Raw genomic sequence first — 22295 nt, 5'->3', positions numbered from 1 at the left:
GTCCCAGACAGCAACTTTAGATCAATACAGGAGAGAACTTTCTCATGATACAAACTCTTCTACAATGAAAGGGGCTGGGGAATCTCTAACTAGTGACTTTCCTCACAGGGGAAATGCTTAAACAGAACCGATTGACCATCTTCAAGAAATGGTAGGAAAGGGTTTAATCAACCAACGGGAAAGGAGATGGATTTGGAGGTATCTTTCCATTCAAATATCCTTTCTTAGATGTCTCCAATAAGCCTATGAGGATGAAGATAAGATTTTGTTAATGGTTCAGTCCTAAAAACAGATCTTTGCAAACAGTGCGTGTGGATAGCCTACTGAGGGTGGGGTTTGTGCGGGTAGGGTGAGGATATGGGTGCATGTGTACAGTGCTATGCTGGGAGTTTTAGGTCAGGTGTGTTGTCCAAAGAACACATTTCTAAGCTTTCAAAACACAGACAAAAATTATGCTCAATAGGTCAGTATCCGGTGGCTTCTCCATTCTAGGGCTGAGAAAATAAAACTGGTAATGGCAAAGTTTACTTTGCCAGCCTGTCAGAGACTTCAGACTGTTGGGAGGGGGATTCTAGCAGAGGCCAGGCCTAAAGCAGTGAGGAGGGAAGGGAAGGTCTTGGTCCTTCAGAGGGGACTGACCTTTATGGCCCGCTCACAGTCAGACTAGTGCTAAGGTACATGACGTGCAAATCAGTCCCTGAAGCTCTATGGTGATGGTACATTTTCATTACAAATAAGCCTGAATGTCATTACTTGGTTTCTTCATAACAGAGGTATCACCTCACACCGGTCAGAATGGCCATCATCAAAAAATCTACAAACAATAGATGCTGGAGAGCGTGTGGAGAAAAGGGAACCCCCTTGCACGGTTGGTAGGAATGTAAACTGATACAGTCACTATGGAGAACAGTATGGAGGTTCCTTAAAAAACTAAAAATAGGGCTTCCCTGGTGGCACAGTGGTTGAGAATCCGCCTGCCAATGCAGGGGACACAGGTTCGAGCCCTGGTCCGGGAAGATCCCACATGCGGCAGAGCAACTAAGCCCATGCGCCACAACTACTGAGCCCGCGTGCCGCAACTACTGAAGCCCGCGCGCCTAGAGCCCGTGCTCCACAACGAGAGAAGCCACCGCAATAAGAAGCCCACACACTGCAACAAAGACCCAACACAGCCAAAAATAAATAAATAAAATCAATAAATTAAAAAAAAAAAACAAAACTAAAAATAGAACTACCATGTGACCCAGCAATCCCACTGCTGGGCATATACCCTGAGAAAACCATAATTCAAAAGGACACATGTACCCCAATGTTCATTGCAGCACTATTTACAATAGCCAAGACATGGAAACAATCTAAATGTCCAACTACAGATTAATGGATAAAGAAGATGTGGTACATATATACAATAGAATATTACTCAGCCATAAAAATGAACAAAATTGGGTCATTTGTAGAGATGTATATGGACCTAGAGTCTGTCATACAGAGTGCAGTAAACTAGAAAAAGAAAAACAAATATTGGGATTTTCCTGGTGGCCCAGTGGTTAAGAATCCGCCTGCCAATGCAGGGGACATGGGTTCAAGCCCTGGTCTGGGGAGATCCCACATGCCACGGAGCAACTAAGCCCGTGCGCCACAACTACTGAGCCTGCACTCTAGAGCCCGCGAGCCACAACTGCTGAGGCCGGGCACCACAACTACTGAAGCCCACGCACCTAGAGCCGGTGCTCTACAACAGGAGAAGCCACAGCAATGAGAAGCCCACGCACCGCAACGAAGAGTAGCCCCCGCTCACCGCAACTAGAGAAAAGCCCGCGGGCAGCAAATGAAGACCCAATGCAGCCAAAGATAAATAAATAAAATAAATTTATAAAAAAAGAAAAACAAATGTTGTATACTAACGCATATTTGTGGAATCTAGAAAAAATGGTACAGATGAACCTATTTGCAGGGCAGGAATAGAGATGTAGAGAACGGACATGTGGACATGGTGGGGGAAGAGGAGGGTGGGACGAATTGGGAGATTAGGTTTGACATAAATACACTACGTAATGTGTAAAATAGATAGCTAGTGGGAACCTGCTGTATAGCACAGGGAGCTCAGCTCCGTGCTCTGTGACGACCTAGATGGGTGGGATGGGGGTGGTGAGAGGGAGGTCCGAGAGGGAGGGGATATAGATATACATATAGCTGATTCACTTCACTGTACAGCAGAAACTAACACAACATTGTAAAGCAATTATACTCCAATAAAAAAAAGAACTTCATATGAATCAGCACATGAAGATTGATAAAGTTCAGAAGCTGTGTCTTCTAATAAAAAGGGCAACATATATATATATATATATACATGAATGAGTATATATACATATATGTGAATATGCATGTATGAATTATATGTATGTATATATGTATATATATGAATCAGTATATATGTGTATATATATAACGTATAAATATATATACATTATATAGATATTCATATATACATTTGTGTATGTATACATATATATACACATATATACATTTGTATATATACATATATGTTCATATATATATACATTTGTGTATATATGTGAATATCTATAATATATATATATATATATATATATTTACAGACAAATGAATTCCTTCCCCATGTACTACCAGAGAGTAAAAATACAGAGATGGAACTGTGCTCTCATCACTAGGGCTGGAAATGTGACCTAAATTAGGCTTGTGAAAGCCAAGCCTGAGACTTTGGAGAGTGGGGTTTCTGAAGGAACAAAGTACTAGTTTTTCCACTTAGGTTGCTGAGTTGGTAGGAAGTAAGCCTGGAACTGCCAGGGTACCACCTAGAGACTGGCATCTTGAGAATGAAGCCAACAGAAGAGAGGGTGAAAGATGGAGACAGGGACAATATCCTGATGGCATCCTGGATTCAGTTACGACTAAAGCTGTTCAGTTACTGAGCCAGTAAAAACACACATAACGTTACACCCATTTGAGTTGAATTTCTTTGACTTGCTATCTCAAGAAACTTAATAAATCAGAGCAAAAGCCAAACTACAAAGATGCACTATGGGGCTTCCCTGGTGGCACAGTGGTTAAGAACCTGCCTGCCAATGCAGGAGACAGGGGTTCGAGCCCTGGTCCAGGAAGATCCCACATGTGGAGCAACTAAGCCTGTGCACCACAACTACTGAGCCTGCGCTCTAGCCCGCGAGCCACAACTACTGAGCCCATGTGCTGCAACTGTTGAAGCCCGTGTGAAGCCACCACAATGAGACACCTATGCACCGCAACGAAGAGTAGCCCCCGCCCTCCACAACTAGAGAAAGCCCGTGCACAGCAACAAAGACCCAACGCAGCCATAAATAAATAAATTAAATTAAAGAAAGAAAGAAAGAAAAGGAAGGAAGGAAGGAAGGAAGGAAGGAAGGAAGGAAGGAAGGAAGGAAGGAAGGAAGGAAGGAAGGAAGGGAGAAAAAGGTGCACTATGAAGAGTTCAGTCCAATCCCTGCAAGTGGCATATGCCTGGGTGTCTGGCCGGGCTGCCTTGAACAGGCCTAATGAGGAAGGTTCAACTTGGTGATAACTTTAAAACTTTCTGATTTGTGTCTTAAACCTTTATTCTCTGAGCTTCAGAGATACAATTGTATTTTTTTTAATATTATTTGCTTTCCAATAAGGAAGGCACATGAATCATTGGGAGTTTGGTCTGTGTAGTGATTGTGGAAATATAAGTGGTTCAGCAAGTGACTCCCAATGCATCCCTGAGGATTAACATTTTATAAGGAGCACTGAGATATAGCTATCTTTAAAAATAATGCTCATTTTAACTTGATTTTTTGCATTTGCCAAAGTAAAGCAGGTTTGCATGATCTCAAGTGAATTTGGTCCAGGCCTGGGCTCTCTATTCCTTTATCCTGTGCTAGCTCATGTTCTTTGTTCTCAATTTATGATGAAGTGTGGAAAACTTAGGAAAATTATCGCATGCTCAGGTCTAGTGGAAGCAGTTGGCCATATTGAACGTTGGAAAGTTTGTTTCCTCTGAGGGATTGTGGAGTTTCCAAGTTCACTTTACTAAATATACCTATTTAATTTGCATCCAGTTAGAGAAAACAGCTGGGTAGAACCTGGAGCATGGGATATTAATTCATTCATTCAGGGGTTAGAGTGTGAGGTGATTCATCCAGATGAATGCATTTAAATTGCTCTAATCTACAAATTGGAGCCAATGCTCTGTAGTTTGAAAGCTTGCAAATGTTTCCTTTACAACATGTTTCCTGCAATGCTCAGAATGATGGTGCTAATGCAGTCCCACTTGTTAGGAGCATGCTTTTTTAAGCAGAGGAGTGATGTGATCCGTTTTACATTTTAGAAAGATCGTTTTGATGCTGCCCAGAGGATGGACTAGAGAAGAGCAGATGGGGCAAGAAGGCCAGTTTAATGACAGTCCAGTCAAGAAATGACAAGGAGGTGGCCCAGGAGAGTGGGAGACAGTAACTAAGAAACTTCACTTAGTAGGGCGCTGGTAGGGGGTTAAATAACGCCCTCCCCCCAAAAAAGACATGTCTACCCAGACCTGTGAATGTGACCTTATTTGGAGAAAGGGTCTTTGCAGTTGGGTTCAGAATCTTGACATGAGGACTTCCCTGGTGGCGCAGTGGTTAAGAATCCGCCTGCCAATGCAGGGGACACAAGTTCGAGCCCTGGTCCGGGAAGATCCCACATGCCACGGAGCAACTAAGCCCGTGCGCCACAACTACTGAGCCTGTGCTCTAGAGCCCACGTGCCACAACTACTGAAGCCCACGCGCCTAGAACCCGTGCTCCGCAACAAGAGAAGCCACCACAGTGAGAAGCCCGTGCACCACAACGAAGAGTAGCCCCCGCTCACTGCAACTAGAGAAAGCCCACGTGCAGCAATGAAGACCCAACACAGCCCCCCAAAATTAATTAATTAATTATTTTTAAAAGGTGTCTTGACATGACATCATCCTGGATTAAGCAGGTGTATCTATTTGGCATCCATTCATCACAGGGCCAATGATATTAACTGCATTTTCTTATTTTCTGCATTCGTGATGGTCTGGCATCTGTGAGATTTCAGAGGGGCGTAGTAGCTTCATGTGGTTGCCAAGGTCCAAACTGCATCCGGGAAGCAGATTACAGAGCTAAAAAGAAACAAAGGTGACGAGCACCTTGATGGAGAGGATGTCAAAGAAGTGATGGGTTTGGGTGTGGAACCAGCTGTCCACATGCAGTGGAAATCATCCAGGATGGTGGTCGAAATAGACATGGAGAGAAAGTCTGAAATGGATTTTCAAAGCCCAGTGCATAGGGCACAGTGATCCCTGTGGACGGAAGGAGAGAGACAGAGCAGGTGGCAGGGATGTGAGGGAAAACATGGACATTGGCAAGAAGGTTGGAGAAGTCAGCAAGTGAATAGTGGAGTGTGGGAGGATGTTTTGGGTAGAATTGTGTCCCCCCAGCATTCACATGTTGAAGCAGTAACCTCCCTACCCCAGTACCGCAGAATGTGACCTTATTTGAAGATGGGGCCTTCACAGAGGTAATCAAATTAAAACGTGGTCCTGGGGTGGGCTTTAATCCAATATGACTAATGTCCCTATAAAAAGGGGAAATTTGGAGACAGATGTACTTAGAGGAAAGCCACCATGAAGAGACGCAGGAAGAAGACGCCCATCTACAGCCCAGGAGAGGGGCCTGGAACAGATCTTTCCCTCCCAGCCCTCAGAAGGAATCAGCCATGCCAACACCTTAATCTCGGACTTCTAGCCTCCAGAACTGTGAGACCATACACTTCTGCTGTTTAAGTTGCCTAGTTTGTGATAATTTGTTAAGGTAGCCTCAGCAAACGAATACAGAGAACCACAGAGAAGTCTTCTGTCTATGCTGGAATTCTCCCAGAAACATGGGGCTACTCACACGGTTAAAAGAATTAGCTTGAGGCGAGTAATTGATCTGGTTCTCACACTTCGACCTTTTCCTCTCTTCTCTCCTGGCAAATAAAGGCTTGTTTGCAGCCAGCCAGCCGCCCAATAATTAAGGAGATGGGGAGGGAACACATCAAAGAGGCAAACCACGCACTGTCTTTGTTACTTGAGTGACGTGCTGCATACTCCTATCCTCCCAAGGGCCAGAAGAGTAAATGGCCCGGAGCTGTCTTTGGGGAGCATTGAGTATGTAAATTTGGGAGGATTTATCCATTTGGTCAAAGGAGCATCTTGAATACTGGTGTCTAGGCAAATGCCTCTGGTGTTTTTATTCCTGTAACCTCGGCTGCTTCACCAGGTTTCAAGTATGTGGCTTTCCTCCCACTCTCTTCCCCCTCCACTTTCTCCCAGCACCCCACCCCCACCCCAAGTCAGCTCTGCTTTGGGTGGGTCTTGGACAAAGCAAATGTAGAAGGCCCAGATCTGGGACAAAACTCCTCTTTTCTATTTGCCTTCCCTTCCAGTTCTGCCCTTCTCTCGTCCAGCCTTTTGCATCTCCACTTTAACTGAGGGATCCTGAGAGCTTAAAGACCATTTTCAAATCTCAGAGGAGGAAATCATAACAATGACAGATATCAGAACTCAATTCAGTCACCTCTCAGAGAAAGCAGGAATATTTAAAATCTGTATCAATATAGCACCAGAAAACAGATTTTTAGACTGACAGATCGCCGCCTAGCATCTACTTAGACTATTATTTTTTCGTGATTTTTCTGTAGTTAATGTAACACAGATTGGAAAATTGATAAAAGGGAATTAAAATGCACTTGGAAAATATGAAGTTCTATATAAATTGTAATCATCCTTCTTAGCTGAGGTTGCTCTTCCATATCAGCTTTCATCCTCCATGCCTTTCATCATTTCTCGTTATCTTGCATTGAATGCAGCAGACTATTCAATTCTCTATTCTCTCTATCAGCTTTTAAGCTACGGATACTATAACTATACAGCTGAGGGAGTTTATTTTGCAGAAGACTTATAGAATCTTTGGGAGTTCCTCTGCTTCCATAGAACCCTTTGTGGGATGAAGGAGGGAAGAGATAGATTAGACAGAGAGATACAGATATATGGCCCAAGGATTTTAAAATCATGGAAACCTCAGTTAAATTGTCAGGAGACCAGAAGGGGGCGCTCCCCCGTTCTGTGACAGTAACAGAGCCCAACAGGAAGAAGAAAGATTTCTCTTCTTTCCTGGCAAAGACTCAGCCAATGAAGAGCCATGGGCTCTTTGTTTACTTCAGCCCTTCCAACTTCCTTTTCCTCTCTATAAAAGCCTTCTCCTTCCCTTGCCTGTGGGGACTTGCTCAAGGCTGCAGACACTGAATTGCAATTCTCTACTGAATCGCAATTCTCTACTGAATCTGAATAAACCCATAATATCTGCCAGTCTGTTTGTTTCAGGTCAACAATATAAAAATATCAATATAGACCAGGCCTCAGCAAACTTCTTCTGTAAATGCAGCCTTTGCAAGCCACATACTCTGCCACATATTCTTTGTTCTTATTACAACTCTTATCAATGTAATAACCATTCTGAGCTCTCAGCCCATACAGAAACAGGCCACAGGCCATAGTGTGCCAACCCATGATATAGGCCATCCAGATGAAAAAATTTATTTGTATTTGGAGTTTCATAGAAAATGTTACCAACGATGACCGTGTGTCATGAGTAAGAAATAGGAAGATAGAAATGTTTAAAATGTGTTGCATAATAACAATTAGGAATAATCTGATCTGAGCATCTTAGGACCAGTTTTTTTAAGCAAGTGCTTTAAATATTGAATGTTTAATATTTAGGTATTCTAAAGTTAACTTCTAGCCTAGGGCGGAAAAAACCTTCACTTGGCTTTTCTCATATCAAATTGGAATTTTACTTTCTTGTTTTCATATGTATCTTTTATTCATTTTCAAAGAGAAAAATGGTCTTCCCCACTGAAATTTCTTTCCTGATAGACTGAGTTGAGTAGAGAAGGAAGGACTGTGTTTCATCAAAACTTGTTGGTTCAGCAGAAAGACTAAAAGCCCAACAGTAGCAAGATTTGGGTTCTAACCAGCCAATTACTAGCCCCATAGACTTGAGTAAGAATCTTGATTTTTGGGGGGCTCAGCTTCTCTCTCAAGAGTGTGGGAGGATCAGATTAAATCATATGCAAAAGGACTTTATGACTGTCAAAAGCATATATACATGTAGGTTATGACCTTTTCATTTTCCATTCTTCACGCCTAAATATGCCAGTGCTCAAAATGATTTCTAAAAGTCCGTTCAAGCCTAATGGAAATATTCATCCCTTTTCATCACTATATCCATTCTTTAACAAACATGTACCAAGACCTGGGTACTGCAGTTGGTAAGAAAACAGGGTTTCTAAGGGCAGAAAACCCTGCCCTTAGAGGGTTTATCGCCTCAGGAATTGTTGCAATCATGGCTCAAAGGGAAGGGGAAGCAGTGCTGGGGCTAACACCTGGCTTTTGACGTGGTGTCTTTTGGGCCAGGTGAGATCTTAGCTCCCCAACCAGGGCTCGAACCCGGGCCCCGTGCATTGGGAGTGCGGAGTCTTAACCACTGGACCGCCAGGGAGGTCCCCATTGGTGTTGTGCTTCGCTTTAGGGATTTTGAATCTTCTGCGATGAAATAAGGTTAAAACGTACTCATCAAATAGGCATGGAGTGGCTGGTGAGTGGCTAGGAATACATTTAATAGGCAACGTTCAAAAGATACAAAAAAGCACAGGGAACTATATTCAGTATGCTGTGACAAACCATAATGGAAAGAATATGAAAAAGAATATATATACATATATATATATAACTGAATCACTTTGCTGTACAGCAGAAATTAACACAATATTGTAAATCAACTATACTTCAGTGAAATATTTTTTTAAAAAGATATGAAAGAATCTGCAATCAAAAGGCACTGTGCTGGGTCACTGCAGTCAAAAGTCAAATAGGAGGGTCTCCCCCCGCAAATTCATGTCCACCTGGAACATATGTATGTGACCTTATTTGGAAGTACGGTCTCTGCAGATGTAATCAAGTTAAGATGAAGCCATGCTGATGAGGGTGGTCTTTAATCCAATATGACTGGTGTACAGACACACAGGGAGAACACCTCGTGACAACGAAGGCCAAGACTGGATTGGAGTAATGCACCTACAGGCCAAGGAATGCCAAAGATTGCCAGCTAGGAAGAGGCAAAGAAGGATCCCCACCTAAAACCTTCAGAGAGAGAGACTGGCCTTACTGACACATTGATTTCCGAAGGCTAGAAGTCTGGAATCAAGGTGTGGCAGGTCACGCTCTCTCTCTCTGATGGCTCAGGGGGGATGGGGGGAGGAGGGATCCCCTCCACCTTCTGTGTGGTCAGCCATCCTTAGTGTTCCTGGGCTTGAAGCCGCATAGCTCCAATCTCTGCCTTCACTGTCACGTGATGTTCTCCCTGTGTGTCTGTCTCTCTTTCCTCCTTCTTATAAGGAATCTCGATACTCCTGTATGACATCATCTTAACTAATTATAGCAACAACAACCCTATTTCCAAATAAGGTGACATCCTGAAGTTGCAGGAAGAAATGACTTTGGGGGCGATGCTCTCAACCCAGTACAGGTGGCAACTGTTTACATGGAAGGAAAGCTCTGCGAGGTAGAGTGTGGAGAGTGAGAACCAGTGTAAACACAGAACTGTGGGAAACTCCTCCATGGTAGGGGAAGAAGGAGAGCCCACACAGAGACCTGAGGAAGGGTGGTCAGAGAGGTGGGAGGAGAAACAGGAGAGAGGGGCATTCTGGAAGCCAGAGATGCCGAGGGGCGGGGAAGAGTTGACTTCAGTGACAGCAGTTTTTGTCGCGTGATGTGGCCAGAAACCAGAGGACAGTGGGCTGAAGAGCAAATAAAATTCTTCGAGTCCCAAATGTGTACGTGTTGTTGATATCCTGTCATCTGTTTTTCTTTTTATGAAATTGTTCCTATAATATGGTGCTAAAAGTGCTCACAAGGGAGGAGTTCAGGGCTGTCCAGGATGTGTTTTCCCACATCTCTGGCTGAGAGGTGAAGTCCAGTGAATCACGGCTCCTCCTCTTCCCTGCACCCCCTTTTCATAGAGCAACCTGGACTCTTAATGCCTTGGGTATCACAAACACCACACCTATAAACGTGACCCAGGCAGAAAATGTTAAAGGCAAGGAGAAGTGCATTTGGCCAGACCTTTTATGCGATAGGTGGAACTTCTACCCCCAGCTACCAATTTGGCTTAGGAAATTTTTAATCAAGTTCCCTTAATTCTATACTTCTACGCAAAAATGGTTTTTTGCAGTTTACAACATATATTGAATTTTTATAGCTATTTTACAAACACCTTATTTGAACCTCAACACACATTTATTGGGAATTCCCTGGCGGTTCAGTGGTTAGGACTCTGTGCTTCCACTGCAAGGGGCGTGGGTTCAATCCCTGGTCAGGGAACTAAGATCCCGCCTGCCCTATAGCACGGCCAAAAAAACCCCCCAAAAACCCACATGTTTATTAATTCCTAGTATTATCCTCATTTGAAAGCTGAAAAATTGAAGCTCCAGAAATTATGTTAAATTGCCCAAAGTCAGACGGCAGATCGATGGGGAAACTGGGATAAAAGCCTAGGTCTTCAAAGCCAACCTGCGTTCTTGAAGTAGCCAGGGTTGTTCAGTGGTAGCTCCGTGGTCATGGGTAAAGCAAAATGGAGTCCCAGTTTCATCTCTTATCTTCAGTCCTCACCTCCTCCTCTTCCTCCTCCTTTCCTTCTTTTTATGGAACTGATATTTGATGAGTGACTCGCATAAGCCAGGCCTGTGCTAAGCTGGAGATAATAGTGGTGAACATGCCAGGCACTATTTATCCTGCTTCATGGATGTCAAGATGCCTGCAGATGGGCAGGAAGCTGGCAATTAGAGCACCGTGTGCTCAGGACCGCATCAGGGTGAGCCCAGGGGACCAAGAGGGCGCCAGGCAGGCAGTGCAGCCAACCCAGAGGATGGGCAGAAAAAGGTTTCCATGATAAATCACATCTGGGCTGAAGGGTAAGCAGTGAGGTGTGTCAGCCCCAGACACACACACACACACACACACCAGGGTCCCACACCTCCAAGTCAGGAGGGGCAGGCAGAATCCCCGTGAATTTCTCACCAGCCTCTCCCTCAGGCAGCTCCTCTCCTGGGTGCTGACCCCGTCAGCCATCTCTTAGGCGGGCACACTTCCAGGAGAAGCAGAGGCCCAGGTCTGCAATACTTGGGCAGCTGTTATTTAATCCTCATCTCTTTCTAACTAAGAGGGGGAGGAACAAGAGACCTGGGAGAGCCCCTGCCTTGTTCAGAGCTGTAACCCAGATGCCCAGTACAGGGCCTGCACTCAAATCCCCTGGAGGGAAAATGAATCAGACTGATGCCCTCTCCCTTCAAAACTGGCCACTCTGATCATGGTGAGGAGGGTCAGGGAGGAGCCTTGGGTAAGAGAAGCTCCTGCATCACAGGGGTTTGAAAAGTCAGAAATACACCCTGCAGATGCTCTGGGTCTGTTGTCTGCCTTTGATCACCAGCCGTCACCTGGCACTTGGTGAATGTGCCTCCCCAGCTGGAAAGCTCCTCCCCAGGAGGAGAGATTCAGGTTGAATTAAACCCAATTGGCAGTTAATGGGGGCATTTGGGCAAATTCAACTCCAGTAGCAATATTCTCTACTTTGCTCATCCACTAAATGGAGCTCCTACTGTCAAAATTATTCTTGCTGTGGGCGTGAAAGAAATGTGTACCAAGCACTACTAACCAACTAGTCACTCTTGATTGACAGTGACAGGCAGGTGATATCGAGGGCCCCCAAAAGAAATTTTAATCACGTTTTCTTTAATCTTTGGGAAAATCTCACATGAAAAGGGTCCTCTGTGTTCCTTGCACTGCTCTCCCCACGATGCCCGGCCTCTCGTGCTGTATCTGTATTTATTTTGTCCCTAGTTGAGTGCCAAGATTGCTCTGGTTGGGACAAAACTTGAGAGTGGCTGTTGTCCAAGCCTAAGGCTGTTTCCAGCTGGCCCTAACCCTCCAGATGTTTCTCTACAACAGCTGAACAGAGATGAGGAGTGGCCTGCACACTGTACTGCAGTTTCCAGGGGACCCTGACTCTCCGCTTCACGTGTTCGGGAACCTGCCATGCCCATCCCTAGTTAGAGACGCAGCCGTTGAACCACACCATCTATTGATAGTAATATTTATTGAGCACTTACTATGTGCCAGGCACAGTTATTCATCCCCGTTTTACTGATGCGGAAACTGAAGCACGGAGAGTGTAAGTAACTTGTCCAGAAGGTGAAGGACACAGACTTGACAGCCCTCAGGCAACAGAGGCGCCATGCTTATCTTTTTTGTTATGGCCATTTTGTTTAGCCAACAAGGAAAAAAATGTTTCACACTTGAAAGGGGTCTAAAGTGACTCAGTTACACCCTTTAATCTGGAAATTAAAGCTGGTGAAATTCCAATCAAGACAAAGGCTGCACAGAAAATCCTCCTTTAAAATGCAAATGTGTTTGAGAGAATGACTTTGGTTTTTTTTGTTTTTGTTTTTTGGGGGGTTTTTTTGGCCGTGCTGCCAGGAATCTTAGTTCCCTGACCAGGGATAGAACCTGTGCCCCATGCAGTGGAAGCACGGAGTCCTAACCAGTGGTCCGCCAGGGAATTCCCAGTCATTCTCAAGAGAGAAATGACTTTGGATTGGAGAGGGAACTGGGTGAGGACAGGGACCTTCTTTATCTGTGTGCCCAGCACCCAGCAATATACCAGTAGTGCATGCCCAGTAAGTTTTGAACAAATTTGGGGGAGTAATAAATGGTATTGTGTCCTTTGTTTTCTGAGCCAAACTTGTTGAGTGATTGTCTTGCCCTCCTACTAAACAAGTTAAGCCCTAACTGTAGTAAAGAACAAAATCTAGTCCCTGTCTTAAAGGAGCTTCCAGCCTCCTGGGAGGATAGACCAGTACAGACAGTTATGGAAAGTAGGGCCACAGTTGGGTGTACAGAGCATCACACTATGGGAGCATGTGGTGGGTGCCCTAGCCCAACCTTGAGGGGCAGGGTGGTGGTCAGGGAAAATTTCACAAGGACATAACACCTAAGCTGAGGGCTGAAAAGGGGGACTTAGCTGTGTGAAGATGGCAGAGAGCAGCCAGATCAAGGCCCTGGAGGTAAAAGAGCGAGGAAGGCACAGTGAGGAATTTCAAGTAGTACAGGGAGCCTGGCATCCGTGGGAGTGGGGAATGCTGGGGATCCCAGGAAGAGAGTCTTTAGTGGACGCCGGAGAGGTAAAGAGGGGCCAGATCACAGAGGGCTTGCATACATCCAGCTTGGCCAGGTCTCGCCTATTTCTTGGCATAATTATTGATAGTGTCCCCACCGCTCACTAAAGTCACTCACTATTTGGGCAATTATACAGACATAATATAGACTAAGGATTTGGCCTTTATCCATCCAGTTGCATTAGAAATGAAGAGAAGAGGACATACTTGAGAAACATTAAGATGATAAAATAAATAGGATTGCAAGGGACTTCCCTGGTGGCACAGTGGTTAAGAATCCACCTGCCAATGCAGGGGACACAGGTTCGAGATCTGGTCCGGGAAGATCCCACATGCCATGGAGCAACTAAGCCCGTGTGCCACAACTACTGAGCCTGCGTGCCACAACTACTGAAGCCCACGCACCTAGAGCCCATGCTCCGCAACAAGAGAAGCCACCGCAATGAGAAGCCTGCGCACCGCAACTAAGAGTAGCCCCCGCTCGCCGCCACTAGAGAAAGCCCACGCACAGCAACGAAGACCCAATGCAGCCAAAAATAAATAAATTAAATAAATAAAATTTTTTAAAAATAGGATTGCGATTAGACCTGGGGGGAGAGGGAGAACGAAGAGTCCAGCTGTGCCCATGTGTAGCTGACCACCTGCTGTCAGTGGGTCTCCATCACAAATCACTTGGGTTTTGTTTTTGTTGTGTTTTTTGTTTTTATAAATTTATTTATTTATTTATTTATTTTTGGCTGTGTTGGGTCTTCGTTTCTGTGCGAGGGCTTTCTCTAGTTGCGGCGAGCGGGGGCCACTCTTCATCGCGGCGCGCGGGCCTCTCACTGTCGCGGCCTCTCCCGTTGCGGAGCACAGGCTCCAGACGCGCAGGCTCAGTAGTTGTGGCTCACAGGCCTAGTTGCCCCGCGGCATGTGGGATCTTCCCAGACCAGGGCTCGAACCCGTGTCCCCTGCATTGGCAGGCGGATTCCTAACCACTGCGCCAACAGGGAAGCCTTGTTTTGTTTTAACAAATGCAGATTCACATTAACCTAGAGCCCCACGATCAGAGTCTCCGGGTAAGAAGCCAGGAAACTTTAGGGTTAACAAGCTGCCCAGGTAGTTTTCCTGCAGATGGAGGATGGAAACCACAGGAGCCTTGAGTGAGGGGGGTGGGGGGAGGGGAGCGGGGAGGACAGCAGGTCTGCTCTGGGGCGGGACTGCCTTGGGTATCCGGGCAGAAGTGGACCTCAGCCCCAGGGGGCTTGGAGAGAACGTAAACTAAGAGCCATAAAGAGCTAAATACCACCTGCACAGAGGCACCTCGGCTGCCCTCACACTGAGTGACGTGTGCTGAGCAGAGGGAAAGACAACAGGAAGAAGGAAAGCGACAAGAGCCAGGCCTCTGCAGGGAGCAGAGGGGCAGGAAGGGAAATTGCAGGAGTGTCACCTCCACGCAGGATGTTCCCTTGCATTCCTGTTGGTCCCGGGCCTCCTGCATCCTGCACAGGTCAGGGCTGGACACCTAGCCCCCGCTGCCCTCTGCCCCCGAGAGCCTGAGAGGGAGCTGCAAATAGAGCCCATGCCTCTGGGTTCCTAAAGGCTCATTTTGGGGGGGAAAGAAAAGAATTTAGAAAAAGAAAAAAAGAAAAGCCCAACTTAGAATGACAGGCAGGCCTCGGAAACCTTGCGGGTTCAGTTCCAGACCACTGCAATAAAGCTAATATCACAGTAAAGGGAGTCACACGAATTTTTTGGTCTCCCGGTGCATAGAAAAGTGATGTTTACACTGTACTGTCATCTATTTAAGTGTGCGATAGCATCATCTCTAAAAAAACAATGTACATGCCTTCACTGAAAAATACTTTATTGCTAAAAAATGCTAACCATCATCTGAGCCTTCAACGAGTCTTAGCAGTGACGTCAAAGATCCCGGATCACAGATCACTACTGTAACACATATAATAATTATGAAAAAGGTTGAAATATTGCGAGAATTGCCAACACGTGACACAGAGACAAAAAAAGAGCAAATGCTCTTGGAAAAATGGCACCAATAGACTTGCTCGATGCAGGGTTGCCACAGACCTTCAATTTGTACAAAATGCAATAAAGCAAAGCGCAGTAAAATGAGGTACATGTGTGTCGTCGACACACACAGGACAGGGAAGGCCAGGTAAGCCAGCCTGACAGGGAGGCAGCAGCCTGGGAACAGCTCCTGCAGGTGGAGCTGAACACTCGCCTCCCTTTTAGGAAAGGGCTGGCTGTCTCCGCAGCGGTCAGCTCCAGGAAGGCAGCTGCTGGCAGGCTTCTTCTCTGTACACCAGTACTTGGACTCAGATCATGTTGGGCTGAAGCCTGTCGATGCTTTCATTCCTTTTGGCTTCCACCCTCACATAACATAATCGCCTCCTGTAATTGCTGATGGCCTCCATCCTCAGGACCTTCTCCAAAATGTCTACATTCCTTCTCAAATGCAGAGCCCAAACGGCCACGAGTGGCCAGTCCACTCCAGGCTCCTCATCCTTATTTGCCAGACTTTTAATACTGTCTTAGCACACTGCTTGGGTTCAGTTGATGGCTCCCGGGGAGCAGCCTGTCTTTCCCAGCAATCTAGGAAGTGAAAACATTCTGCCCCGTTTCTTATCTGGCTGGTTTATGCTTCTCACTTAATTGAACTGGTGCATGTCAGATACTATTCCAAAATTTCCCCAGCTGTGTTTCTCAGAGCAGTTGTACTATCATATGTTCCTAGCCCAGTGATCAAATAAGGTGGGAGGGAAATTATATCCCCCTCTGTTCCTTGGAGATTTGCAGTGGCATGAGCGCGCAGAAGGCCCTGAGAAGTCCTGCAGTTGTCTAATTTAGCATCTCCTGCTTATTAGCTTACGCCTCACACTCTAACTGCCAGCATCAGTTTCTGACCTCCCAGGAGTAAGGGCTGTCCTGGTGCTGGATGGACCCCTTCCCAGGCCCGTCCCCCTAAAGCCTCCACGTGGCAAAATAACACTCCCCCTGACACCCCCATGTGGCTGATGACAAGTTTCAGGCTTTCTTCTTCCCCCAAATGAAATGTCTTTCATTGCTTATTATTAGTATTATTCTCACAAATACTTTTCACTATTGTTATAAATTACGTATTAATTACAGACAACATAGAGAAGCAAAAGAACCTGAAACACCCACTTTCTCAAGGAAGACCACTGTTGACATTCCCTCCCAGATTTTTCTGTGTATATATACATAATACATGCATTTATGTTATTTTTTAAATGAGATCACACCATAATGTATTTTTTTTAATAAATTTATTTATTTTATTTATTTATTTTTGGCTGTGTTGGGTCTTCGTTGTTGTGCGCGGGCTTTCTCTAGTTGCAGCGAGCGGGGGCTACTCTTCTTTGCGGTGCGCAGGCTTCTCTTGTTGCAGAGCTCGGGCTCTAGGTGCGCAGGCTTCAGTAGTTGTGGCTCTCGGGCTCAGTAGTTGTGGCTCACAGGCTCCAGACCGCGGGCTCAGTAGTTGTGGTGCACGGGCTTAGTTGCTCTGCGGCATGTGGGATCTTCCCGGACCAGGGCTCAAACCCATGTCCTCTGCATTGGCAGGCGGATTCTAAACCACTGTGCAACCAGGGAAGCCCCATAATGTATTTTTATACAAGAAAATTGGTAACATCTTTCCACATCAATAGTTACATTTCTGTAATGTTATTTTAATAGTTACGTAGGATTCTTTTGTATGGCTGCACCATAATTTATTTAATTGATCCCCTCCAAGGCATTCAGATTGTTTCCAACTTTCCTTTATTCCAAACAGCACTGGGGTGGATATATTTAGCATTAAATCCTTGCATGTTTTCTTGGTTATTTCCTCAGGATGGACTCCCAGCAGTAGAATCATAATGTTCCTTTTAACATGGGGCTGAAATCACTGGTGTACACCAAGAATGGGTAGGTCTAAGGATTAGTAATGCGAGGAGTCAACACTCCCCTCCCTCAGGTATACTCAGATGCCTCGTGATGACTCTAATGAGTTTCCTGTGACTGCTGCAACAGATTACCACAAACTTGGAAGCTTGAAACAACAGAAATTTATCCTCTCAATCCTGGAAGCCAGAAGTCCAAAATCAAGGGGTCAGCAGGGCCAGGCTCCCTCTGAAGGCTCCAGGGGAGAATCTGTTCCTTGTCTCTTCCAGCTTCTGGGGGTCAGGCATCCCTTGGCTTGTGGCTGCATCACTCCTATCTCTGCCTCCGTCTTCATGTGGCTTTCTCCTCCTTTCTCTGTGTCTGTGTCTCTGCTGTCTCTTATAAGGACAGTTGTCATTGGATTTAGAGCCCACCCAGATAATCCAGGATGATCTCAGCTCCAGATTCTTAATTGCATCTGATAAGATGCTTTTTTCCAAATAAGTTCACATCACAGGTTCCAGGGGTGAAGGCAAGGGCATATCTTTTTGGGGGGGGGGGTCACCATTCAACCCACTGCAATGTTCTTCCAGACCATAAAGAGTGGTTTTCAAACTGCTACACGTGCACACACACACACACACACACACACACACACACACTAGCAGTGGACTCTCTATTTTCTCCTACACTGTTAGTGGGAATGTAAGTTGGTGCAGCCACTGTGGAAAACAGTATGGAGATTCTGCAGAAAACTAAAAATAGAGTTACCGTATGATCCAGCAATCCCACTCCTGGGCATATATCCAGAGAAAACTCTAATTCAAAAAGATACATGCACCCCTATGCATAGCAGCACTATTCACAATTCTCAAGACATGGAAACAACCTAGATGTCCATGGACAGATGAATGGATAAAGAAGATGTGGTACATGTATACAATGGAATATGACTCAGCCATAAAAAAAGAACTAAATAATGCCATTTGCAGCAACGTGGATGCAACTAGAGATTATCATACTAAGTGAAGTAAGTCAGAAAGAGAAAGACAAATACCACATGATATTAGAATGTATATATATGTATAACTAAATCACTTTGCTGTACAGCAGAAATTAACACAACATTGTAAATCAACTATACTCCAATAAAAAAATATTGATTAAAAAATGCAATATTATGTGGAACTCCAATATGTAAAGAAATGAAGCCGAGCTGTGCGGCTGAGGTGGGGGGCAGGGAGATGAGCATGCAGCGGCACACACTGGATCCAGGACACAGTGGCTTGTAGGGACTTAAGAACTCAAGCTCCTGCTGGCTCTCTAAGGAGGGAGGACCAAGTCGTACTTGCTTTTCTGGGGGAGAACTTCTTCATACCCTCCCTCTCTGGATCTGGGTCTCAGCCTATGCAGGCCTTGTCTTGCTTTCCCCCAAGGAGAATCAGGCACCCAGAGAAGCCCTGCACATGATCAGCTGCTCTTGTGTGAGAATCACATGGAGGTCCTGATTTACGGTTTTTTGAAAAGCAAATCATTCACTATCTCAGCAAAAGTCCTCAAAGGACATTCCTGAGTTTCAGTGGGAGGAAAAATGAGTTGCTTTATGAGCTCTTTCAGCATGTTTCTGAACTGGTGAATGTTACAATATGCTGCAAATGTTATAACCTTATCTATAAACTGGGCCTGAGTGTCAAACACAGGCTGTCCCTGAACTCACAAATGATCATGTTCCAGAAGTTCATTTGCAGGTGAGTTATTTGCAACTCAGAGTCCCTTTTTCCATATATTCTGGCTAGAGCTCCCAAAGCTTATTGATTCCTACTGTAAGCAAAGGCAGAGTTCTGGAAGCTCCCTGACCTTGACCCCAGACCTCAGAGACCTCCCAAACTCTGAGTCCTGGGCTCTACTGGGCCTGAAATCAGGACTGCAAGGAGAGGGAGAAAACTGGCATAGGTTTCTCCCGGGGGTTCAGCAGCCATGGGCCATGCTGGGGGAGGCACCGAGGACCAGAGCATCTGGGAATGAGACTGTCACCGTGGGGTGGCTGTGGGTGGTCCACAGATATCCAAATGTCCTGACATAAGCCCGTAAGGCAGGTCTACCTATGTGATTGCTATCTGACTAGTAAGGATTCAGAGGATATGAATGGTCATGGATATTGCATGGATTTGGCCATGATGTATAACCATAAAGACTCTGTTTAAATACTGCCAATGACAGACAGACAATCCATTCTGTTTTCAGGTTGCCTCAGTCATGAGCGACCTCATTCCTTAATATGATCCAAAATCTGCCTCTAGACGTTCACCTATTGATTCCAATTTTGCCTTAGGAAACTACATAGAATAAATCCAATCACTCCTTTTTTTTTTTTTTAAAGAAACACTGTTTTAAATTTTCTCTCTTTTTTTCAGACTTTTTTAAAATAAATTTATTTATTTATTTATTTATTTATGGCTGCGTTGGGTCTTCGTTGCTGTGCGCAGGCTTTCTCTAGTTGTGGCGAGCAGGGGCTACTCTTCGTTGCGGTGCGCAGGCTTCTCATTGCGGTGGCTTCTCTTGTTGCGGAGCACGGGCTGTAGGTGCGCGGGCTTCAGTAGTTGTGGCACGCAGGCTCTAGAGCGCAGGCTCAGTAGTTGTGGTGCACAGGCTTCAGTAGTTGTGGCGCACGGGCTTAGTTGCTCTGCGGCATGTGGGATCTTCCCGGACCAGGGCTCAAACCCATGTCCCCTGCATGAGCAGGCTGTAAAACCAATCACTCTTGACAAAATCCTTTTACATATATTAAGCCGTGCAGGTCAGCCTCCAAATATTTTCTTAAGGCTAAATTCTCCAGATCTTCACATAACATGGTTTTAGGCCCCTCAGCATCATAGCCATAGAACTCTGTACCTGGTCGTGGGTATGGGCCCATCTTAAGAACAGGCTTTCAAAGGGAATTCCCTTGTGGTCCAGTGGTTAGGACTCCATGCTCTCACTGCTGAGGGCCCAGGTTCAATCCCTGGTCAGGGAACTAAGATCCCACAAGCTGCACAGTGCGGCCACAAAAAAAAAAGAAAGAAAGAAAGAATAGGCTTTCATAACCGAAAGCACACAATACAGGTGTGGACTGACAGGTACAGGAGTCAATGAGTTTGTTTACCTCCTAAGATCTGAGTATTACACATCTATTGGAACCCAAAATTGTGTTGAGATTTCTGTTTTGTTCTGGTTGGCTTGGGTTTTGTTTGCTTATTTGTTTTGCAGAGGGACATAGAGCTTAGTGGCCAAGCTAGACTGTTGACTCAGATCAAGTTTGCAGCCAGCTGAAATCTCTGAGCTTTTTCATAACAATTCCTCTTAACGCACATTTCCCACTCGTTACTGCACTGTTTCCTTCTGAACATCCTGCATATTGATTCCTATTAAATTTCCTCTTACTGCTCTCATTTCTTCAATGCAGCACATTTCAACCCTTGCAAATCTTGATCTGTCATTCCTGCATTAACCATCCATCCTAACTCTGGGTCATCTGTCTTCCAGCAGGAAAAGAGAAAGGGGAAAGATAACCAATATTTATAATATTTATCAAGACTCTACTAAGCTGGACTAGACAGTTATTTCTTTTTCACTGATGTCAACACACACATAGAAAAGCACACAAACATAAATATACAGTTCAATGAATTATCAAAAAGCTAATGCCTGTGTAACCACCCATGTCAAGAAAGAGAACATTAAGCTGGAAATGTTTTAATAAGCATTTTTCTCTTTAAATCCTCAGACCTATTTGGTAATTATTATTAAACCTGGTTTACAGATGATAAAACAGACTCAGAAAGGTGAAGCAGCATGCCAGCATCCCACAGCTGGGAAGTAATGAAGCACAGAGTGACTCCCCGTCCTTGGTCTTCCCACTGCTGGTGCCAGACTTGAGGAATGAGAGATGTGGCCATCTACCCAGATGAGGCGAGTAGAAGGGCATCCTGAGCGGGAGAAACCAGGAGAGCAAAGGCAAGCAGGCAGGAGGCATGCCCTGGGGTCAGGTAGTTTAACATTCCTGGAGCACAGGATCCTGGTGGGAGAATAGTGGCTGGAAATGAGGCCATATTGGTTGATAGGCTCACAAATCTGGATGTTATTCTGTATCAGTGGAAAAGCCACTGAAGCTTTTTTTTTTTTTTAATTTATTTATTTTTGGCTGTGTTGGGTCTTCGTTTCTGTGCAAGGGCTTTCTCTAGTTGCGGCAAGCGGGTGCCACTCTTCATCGTGGTGCACAGGCCTTTCACTATCGCGGCCTCTCTTGTTGCGGAGCACAGGCTCCAGACGCGCAGGCTCAGTAGTTGTGGCTCACGGGCCTAGTTGCTCCGCGGCATGTGGGATCTCCCCAGACCAGGGCTCGAACCCATGTCCCCTGCATTGGCAGACAGATTTTCAACCACTGCGCCACCAGGGAAGCCCGCCACTGAAGCGTTTGACAATGCTGCTTTAGGATAAAATAATTCATTGTATAGAACCTTGTCCTACCAGGATAGCTCTATCAGGTTGGCAGGCTGTACTGCTTAATTGGGGTTTCTGGAAGTCTTGGAAAATTGAGGTTCTAATTTCAGGGGATCAGATATTTAAGGGTAAAAGAGAGCAGAAGGAAATGACAGGACAAGCCCTTAGGAGGCTGGCCCGAGAGGCTGCCTAAGGGGCTAGAAAATGTTGACTATGAGGTCTTTGCCTCCTGCCAAGAAGAACATAGCTGTGGCAAAATGGGCTAGAAGATTCCCATAGTGACCTGGGGAGGCTGACCATTTCTCTATAGACTAGTGTGAAGATTAGTCATTTTCTGTGCAGGTTAGGGAACTGATTTTAAAAAGGAAAGAAGTAAACAGGCATTTCTTTGAATATACCAAAAATTGGGACCAGTGATATAATCATTTCATGTGGGTTTTTTTTTTTTTAACAGTTTCACAAATTGTGGAAATAAATGAACACCAACCAAATGAGAAAAGCAAAGGCTATTTATTAAGAGCTTGCTATGGCACAGGAGCCGGCCACCGTCACTTGCATTCGGCAGAGACTCAAAGGCAGGCAGAGGAGTGGGAAGGTTTCAGGTGCGCCCTGGCGGAGGCCGC

General features: G+C 45.3%; 1 protein-coding gene across 1 annotated transcript in view; it reads left to right on the top strand.

Annotated features, from left to right (window-relative positions):
* MTHFD1L (methylenetetrahydrofolate dehydrogenase (NADP+ dependent) 1 like) overlaps positions 1-21008 on the top strand; it is a 242306-nt gene extending 221298 nt beyond the window's left edge. Inside the window, exon 29 of the transcript XR_011074944.1 lies at positions 20993-21008. The gene's annotated coding sequence lies outside the window, so the exon portion shown is untranslated. The remainder of the gene's footprint in view (positions 1-20992) is intronic.
* Positions 21009-22295: the final 1287 nt, after the last annotated feature.

This window comes from Eschrichtius robustus, chromosome 9 (assembly GCF_028021215.1).
Source record: "Eschrichtius robustus isolate mEscRob2 chromosome 9, mEscRob2.pri, whole genome shotgun sequence".
Taxonomy (NCBI): domain Eukaryota; kingdom Metazoa; phylum Chordata; class Mammalia; order Artiodactyla; family Eschrichtiidae; genus Eschrichtius; species Eschrichtius robustus.
This window is presented reverse-complemented; position numbering and strand designations above follow the sequence as displayed.